We start from the raw sequence: 8,295 nt of genomic DNA, 5'->3' as shown, positions 1-8,295 counted from the left end.
ATCGGAGAACGCAGCTAAGCTAAGCACCATGAGCCTCCTCAACAAGCCCAAGAGCGAGATGACCCCGGAGGAACTGCAGAAGCGGGAGGAGGAGAAGTTCAACACGGGGCCCCTCTCCGTGCTCACGCAGTCGGTCAAGAACAACACCCAGGTGCTCATCAACTGCCGCAACAAGAAGCTTCTGGGTCGGGTGAAGGCCTTTGACAGGCACTGCAACATGGTGCTGGAGAACGTGAAGGAGATGTGGACCGAGGTCCCCAAGAGCGGCAAGGGCAAGAAGAAGTCCAAGCCCGTCAATAAAGACAGCTACATTTCCAAGATGTTCCTGCGAGGCGACTCCGTCATCGTGGTGCTGCGGAACCCACTTATCGCTGGCAAATAGGGCCTCACCGCCACGCTGGGAAGCCCTGCCCTGCATCTCCAGAAGAATAAATGCCCAGTGTTTGTTGTAAAAAAGAAAACCCCAAAGTGAGCATGCTCATACTCAAGCCCCTGAGCCACCTGGGAGATACTCCTGGGTGGTCCAGACTAGGCCCAGGCTCATGACATCACCCAGGTGGGTTCAACCCAGCCAATGGGGCCAACTCATATCTTCAATCACACCTTCCCCCAGCCAGGGGGTGGGTCAGAATAAAGGCAGGGAACACGCTCTGGGACTCTCTCTAACTCTTTTACCCTGCTCTGGTCTGTGCAGGTCAGAGGGTGGGCCTACTTGGGTGGGGCCCACAGCTCTCTTGGCTCACATGCTCTAAGCCTCTAGGGCTCTTGTACTTCTGGCCACACAAGCTCCTCCCCCCAAGTTCCTTACGTGTGTGTGTGTGTGTGTGTGTGTGTGTGTGTGCTCTTTTCCCCGTGGTTGCTTGTGCTCAGTTGTGAACCCCTTTGAGACGGTAAAACCTGAAACTTTTACAATCCTTCATAAAAAAAAACCCCTTGGATTACAAGACAGGCTTCCGTGTGAATTCTGTCATCGTACGAAGCCAAAAACCGAGGCATGACCCACTTGAGAAACCCAACACAATCTCATGCACTTTGAACATGGAAGAGCCAGTCACTGGAGAAGGCGATCGTGTTTGGTAAAGTAGAAGGAAAGGACGCGATGGCTGCAGCAATGGGCTTGAACATAACCATGAGGTGAGGGTGGCATTTCCTTCTGTGAGGGCGCCATTTCCACAGCACTACTGGAGGGCAACTGACAACAGCAACCATAGGGAGTCTGCGGCTTTTCAATCCTTGAAATGATAGCCATGAATCATGGGTCATTTATAGAATGCCTCTCTCCCTTGATTCAGACAGTTACACTTCTTCACTCCCAGCACCTTTTAATAGCACCTTCTGCCAGTGGGAAACCTGGAATATTCTGAAGCCAGGGACCTGACAAGAGGGTCTCTTGCAATGAGAGGAGAGTTTGCCCAATTTACCCCAACACAAAAGCCTTTTCTCATTGGAATCCCTCCTCACAATGACAATGAAATCCTCTTTTGGGTAACAGTGTGACATTTGTGTCTTTCAGTGGAAGGAAAGGTCCCTAAGGAGACTGACCTTGTCTGACTTTCCTCCCTGCTCCTTGGGTCCTGCTCACATAATGTCCTCCAGAAGGGCTTGTTGACCCCGCGACGAAGTTCAGGGGTTGGGAAAGAAGGCAGGAGGAATGGGAGCAGGAAACAAGGACAACGTAGGATAACAGTGATGGCTCCCGGAGGACTTCCAAAGGATGAGTCAAACCAGCATGTAGATGAGTTGTGGAATGTAAAACCATGATCAGCCCCGGATACTTTCACCTAATTCACAATAAACTCAACCCAAACCCACTGCCAGTGCATCTATGCTGACCGCCTCAGAGTAACCCAGTAGAACAGGGTAGAACTGCTCCTGTGAGTGTCCAGGGCTGTCACTGTTTACAGGAGTAGAAAGCCCCTTCTTTCTCCTGGGGAGGGGCTGGTGACTTCAAACTGCCAACCTTGCAGATCAGAACTAAACACATGTAACCACAACACCAGCAGGGTTCCTTAATTCACAATAAATAAGTTTTTTTAAATAGAGAAAGAAATGTTTTTGCATGTTGAATGAAGAAATGTGAAATGAATCCCTCAAACATCAGACCTAAGGGCTGGTGGGGAGAGATTTAAAAAGGTCATGGGGGAAATTCCGTTCTCTTTTAAGTCCTTTTCTCTGTGACCTTTTGAGCCCTCTTCGTGTTTTTGGTTTGGTGAACTACACCTTAAAGCATACCTCAGTGAAGAAGACACAGAGTTTCTTAGAGGACCCGGTGTGGTGGAGGGCCTTCCAGCCTTCCAGTCCCAAAGCCCACCCTCTCCCATACCAGTTCAGACCACCTCCTGTTTCATGACAGCTCCTGGGCAGAAACTGGGTCCTGGCAATCAGTTCACATTTGAGAACTACAGACACGCACCCCACATCCTTCCTCTGTCCCAACACGAGTATGCTTTCCCCAGGTCTCAACATGGCATGACAGTCTGGGCTCAACTGAGTACCTAAAAGTTGGTGGTTTGACCCACCTACCAGCACAGCAGGAGAAAGAGCTGGCGATCAGCTTCTGTAAGGTGACAGGTAAGAAAAGCCAATGGAGCACTCGGGATGCCGTGAGGTAGAATCAGCTCATCATGAAAGGGTTGGATTTGGTGGACTCCCTAAGGGGAATCACTTGGAGGCATCTCTAGGTGATAGATACAGTGGCTAACTCACTCACCTGCTCCCTGATGTTTGGGTCCACCCAGAGGCACCATGTCAGAAAGGCCTGACAATCCATTTCTGAAAAGGCAGTTATTAGAGCACAGTTTTACTCAGGGGGGTCCACATGAGTCTGACACCACTCAACAGTATCTGTGTTTTTGGCCAAACCTACCCTGGGCTAGCCCCCTGCTGGTGCTATCAGGTAAGCATGGGCTGCTAACAGCATGTCAGACCGTGATGTGAACCCACCAGCTGCTCTTTGGGAGAATGAGGGGGCTGTGTGATACCATATTGATTTACAGTCTTGGAAGCTCCCTTAGGAGGTTGCTGTGAGTTGGAATAGATATGATGGCTATGGGCTATTTGGGGGAACACGGGGTCGAGGGCAGCTGGGGAGGAACTGGAGAAAGCTGCCGAAGGACAGATATGGTGCACAGATTGAGCTCTGAGCTCAGAGGTACACATAGTGGGCCTGGCTGTAGGGAAAGGTTCTGGGAGAGAAGACAGTAAAGGCCCAGGCCAAGACAGGGGAATAGAAAGAAGTAGGCTGTTTGAACTTTGGACAGACTGGACAATATCTGGTAAAGGTGTTTGTACCCTGTGATCCAGCAGTCCGAAGGCTAGGAAAATTCTAGAACAAGAGACATAGACACATAGACACGCAAGTGTATCTGGAGCCCCCAAGACTCTAAATGCCCAAATACCACCCAGCAGGAGGATAAACACATGGGGGAAGGGGTATGAGGTGGAGCCCGGTGAGTCTCACACCACTAAAGCCTGGAGCTCTAGTCAGCTGGGTGAGCTGGGAGTAAAGGGATGGGGTCGTAAGAGAGGCACAGGGTGGTGCAGAGGCAGAGAGAGAGCCACCGTAGGCATTGTCCAGAGAACCACGGTCTCAGAACCTGGAGAAGGGAAGTATCAATGGATGGACTCCAGGTCACAGGTTCTCACTGCCACCTGCAGGTGACACACTCTTGCCAGATGAAAAGCCAGGAGGATATGAAGCAGTTCTTGATGAAGATCAAAGAGGACCGCCTTCCATAGAGAATCCATCTCAGTGAAAGAAAACAAAAATCATCACCTCTTGGCCAGGCACATCATGACAGCGGCAGCCAAGATTTACGTTGCCAAGGATTTCATGTTATTTGGACCCACAGTTAACACTACACAGGGAAGCGACAATGAGGGGATTTGTACTGCAAACACCAAAACAACAAACCCCCTGCCGTCGAGTTGACACCGACTCAGAGTGACCCTAGAGGATGAGGACGGGGTAGAACTACTCTTGTGAGCTTCTGGGACTGTAACTTTTTACGGGAGACGAAAGCCCGTCTCCTCACAGGTAGCAGCCCACTGTGTAGCCACTACGCCATCAGGGATTCAAAAAGATCTCTGTAAAGTTTCAAAGAGCAAAGATCAAGATGTCACTTAGAGGCTTACGGTATGCCTGGCCCAAGTCAAGGCATTTTCAATGACCTCATACGCCTGCGAAAGCTGGACAAAGAATAAAGGAGATTGAAGAACTGATGTCTTTGAATCGTGGGGTTGGATGAGAACATTGACTATACCATGAACCTCAAGCAGATAGAATACATCCGTCCCAGGAGGATCCCTGATGGTCTAATGGTTGCGCGTTGGGCTGCTAACCTCAAGGTCAGCAGTTTGGAAACCACCAGGCACTCTAAAGGATTAAGATGAGGCTTTCCACTCCTGTAAAGAGTTACAGCCTCTGAAACCTGCAAGGGCAGGTCTACCCTGCCTTATAAGGTTGCTATGAGTCAGAATGAACTCAATGGCAGTGAGCTTGATCGAGGAAGTACAGGTCTTTCCTTAGAATCGAGGATGAAGAGCCTGTCCCAGGTACTTTGATCTAACATGTTATCAGGATGGACCGGTGCCTGGAAAAGCACTCTGTCATGCTTGGTAGAGGTTCAGTGGAAAAGAGGGAGACCCTCAAGGAGATGGATTCACACAGTGGCTGCAACAATGGGCTCAAACATAACAGCAATTGTGAGGATGGCATAGGGCCCAAATGGGTAGCATTTCCTTCTCTGTTACATGGGGTCTCTAGGACTAGCAGCCGACTTGAAGGCACCTAACAATAACAAGAACAGCCAGCAGCTTTTGATCCCTCTTGAAATGACATGTTGAATCAACACTTAACAACACTTCAGCCCACACCAGGAGTCCTGGTAGCGCAATCATTAAGCACTCTTGGCCTTCATACCCACTCACAGTGGCTCATGGGAAAAAGACCAACGGGAACTGATGCCATCAACAAACACGGCTTAGGAGACCCCATTCAACTCTGTCACGTGGAGTTGTTAGAAGCTAAACCGAGGATTCAGTGCACAGAAGTCCCTGGATGGCACGAAGCACTCACCAGCTGAGAGGGCTGATGGTTCCAACCTCAGAGGAAAGGGCTGGCCACCTTCCAGCGAAAGATCAGAGCCTGGAAAATGATGTAGGGCAGCTCTCTACACCTCATGGGGTTGACCTGAGTCGCAACCAACTCAGTGGCAACCAAAGACAACCTTGGCCCATGCAGGCATGAGTTCTGGAGGGAGAGGGGCCAGCAGGCTCCCTCCTCACCTCAAGAGGACAGGTGCAGGGCCCCTGAGCTGGGATGGGGCTTTTGTGAAGTTGAGGGAGGCCACACCAAATGGTAGCATGGTAGCGGCCCAGATAAAATGATCAAGCAGCCAAGAAAGGTCACCCGTGGAAGGCGTGAGGAGGTCACACCGTGCACCTTCTGAGGACAGAAGAGAGACCACAAAAAAAACCAGGGAGATAAGTGAGGGGCAGAAGTGTGCAGACAGTAAACTGTCTATAAAACCCAAAATCAAACTCACTGCCATGGATTTGATGCCGACTCATAGCAACCCTATAAGACAGGGTACAACACCTGAGAATAAAATAAAGAAAATTCGGGGGAAAAAAACAAAGACAGGGTAGAACTACCGCTGTTGTTTTCTGAAACTTTTTTTAAAAAATCATTTTATTGGGGGCTCGTACAATTCTTATCACAATCCATACATACATACATCCATTGTGTCAAAAACATATGTCCATGTGTTGCCATCATCATTCTCAAAACATTTGCCATCTACTTGAGCCCTTAATATCCTTAATATCGGCTGCTCATTTTCCCCCTCCCTCCCCACTCCCCCCCACCTCATGAACCCTTCATGATTCATATATTATTATTATTTTGTCATATATTACACTGTCTGATGTCTCTCCCTGCCCTCTTTTGTGCTGTCTCTCCCCCAGGGATGAGGCTATGTGTAGATTCCGGTAATCAATTCCCCCTTTCTACCCCACATTCTCTCCACCCTCCAGGTACCGCCGCTCTCATAACTGGTTCTGGAGGAGTCGTCTGTCCTGGACTCCCTGTGTTTCCAGTTCCTATCTGTACCAATGTACATCCTCTGGTCAAGCCAGATTTGCAAGGTAGAATTGGGATCATGATAGTGGGGGGGGGAGGAAGTATTTAAGAACTAGAGGAAAGTTGTATGTTTCATCGTTGCTACCCTGTACCCTGCCTGGTTCATCTCCTCCCCACAGCCCCTCAGCAAGGGGTGTGAAACTAACTCTACGTGAATAGAAAGCCCAGTCTTTCTTCTGAAAGTTGTCTATATAAAGGGCGCGACCAGGTCAAATTAAACTCGGCGTGTGTACTGAGTCAGTTCTTACACAGGGCGATTCGCTGCATGCAGAGCAGAGTGGCAGCAGTGGCCGAAGTTTCCCAAGCATTTTGGCCACAGTTAGCTTCACCTTTCTCCCCTGGCTGCCTGCTGGGCGTGTACCAGCTACCTCTCAGTCCGAAACTCGGTACTTGGCCATTTCACTCACGGGGCTCTTTATCTATGAGTGGGCAGCAAAAAGTGTGTGGGAAAAATAGATTTAAAATCTAATGGAACTTTTCACCAGAGCTTTCTGAAACCCCTGGTAAGCCTGTTGGCTTAGAGTCCTGGGCTGAGTCCATGCATAGAGACCCTAATTGTGTAGATAGAGCATGGCTGGATAGAGTTTGCCATGCTGTCATCTTTACAGAAAGGAGTCCTGGTGGCACTGTTGTGTAAGTGTTGGACACTCAATAGTAAGGCCAATTGTTCAAATCCACCAGTTGCTCCTTGGGAGGAAGATGAGGCTCTGTGCTCCTGAAAGATTTAGTCTTTGAAACTTGTATAGCGTATGAGTTGGAATCCACCAGATGGCATTGGAGGGGTGAGAATCTCTACAGAAACTGCCATATCTTTCTCCCTGGAAGGGGCTGATAAGTTCAAACAGTTGCCTTTTTGATCAAGACTTCACCACTGGTGGATCATTGGGTAAAGCTCTTGGGGGTCAACAGAAAAGTCGGTGGTTTGAACCCACCAGCAGCTCTGTGGGCAAGAGATGTGTCAGTCTGCTTCCTTAAAGATGAAAGAAAGAAAGCAAGAAAGAAAGAAAGAAAGAGGGAGGGAGGGAGGGAGGGAGAAAGGAAGGAAGATTAGAGACAAAAAGCCTAGGGAGATGTCAAGGAGTCCAGGAAGAAAAAAAAAGTTTGGAAATTGATTGTGGTAGCAATTGTTTGATTCTGCTTGACGGGATTGAACTATGGAATAATATGATATATGCACTAACTCCCAATTAATAATAAAGTAAGAAAAACGAAACCAAAACAAAAAGCCTACACCCACTGCCATTGAGTCTGTTCCGAATCAGACTGACCCTAGAAGGCAGAGGAGACATGCCCATTGTGGGTTCTGAGACTGTACATCTTTCTCTTTTTTTTTTTTTTGAGACTGTACATCTTTACCAGAGTAGCCAGCCTCCTCCACCGCCAGGAGAGTGGCTGGTTGGGGACTTCAAATCTCACCAGTTGAGGTTAGCGGTCCAACCATGCTCCCTAAAGAAGACAGTCCTTCTAAAACTGATTGTGGTGGCAATTACACAACTCTTCTTGGTGTGACTGAACCATTGAATTTTATGATATGTGACTCATATGCCAATAAAACTGTTTTGGGGAAAATAAAGTAGTAAAATAATTTTAATGACAGCCTTAGAAACCCTATGGACTGACTGGTTTTATTGTGTCCTATCAAGTCACAATGATAAAACATTACATTATTCTAATATAATTTATATACCTGGTGGTGCAGTGATTGTGTCTCCGTGTTTGCCAGTGTGCATGTGTCTGTGTGAAAGAACTGCAGTGGAACAGCCAGTGAGAAGCACACATTGAGACTACCAGTGTTCTCCAAGGGATAGTAAAGAGGAGGTTGGAGCAGGGTCAGGGGAGAATTTCTAGGGAAGAGGTTGATAATGTTCTATTTTGCTTTATTGTATCGTATATTGTTTAAATTTGTCTTTTTTAAAGAGATGAAATTCACATAACATAAAAATGTATCATTTGGGGGTATGCATTACATTTTCAAAGATGTGTGCCCACCAGTTCTATCCAGTCCCAGAACATTCTCATCACCCCACGAGGAAACTCTGTACCCATGCGCAATCATTCTCTCCCGGCTCTCTGCGCTCCTGACATCTGTGGACTGGCCTAACCTGGATGTTGCTGAGAAACCCAGACACCCTAGATGGGACTTCGGAGTCTGC

General features: G+C 48.2%; 1 pseudogene; it reads left to right on the top strand.

Moving 5' to 3' along the window:
• Positions 1-382, top strand: LOC142429332 (small nuclear ribonucleoprotein Sm D2 pseudogene; annotated as a pseudogene).
• Positions 383-8,295: the final 7,913 nt, after the last annotated feature.

This window comes from Tenrec ecaudatus, chromosome 16 (genome assembly GCF_050624435.1).
Source record: "Tenrec ecaudatus isolate mTenEca1 chromosome 16, mTenEca1.hap1, whole genome shotgun sequence".
NCBI lineage: Eukaryota > Metazoa > Chordata > Mammalia > Afrosoricida > Tenrecidae > Tenrec > Tenrec ecaudatus.
Note: the sequence above shows the minus strand (reverse complement) of the source record. Positions and strands in the feature narration are given on the sequence as shown.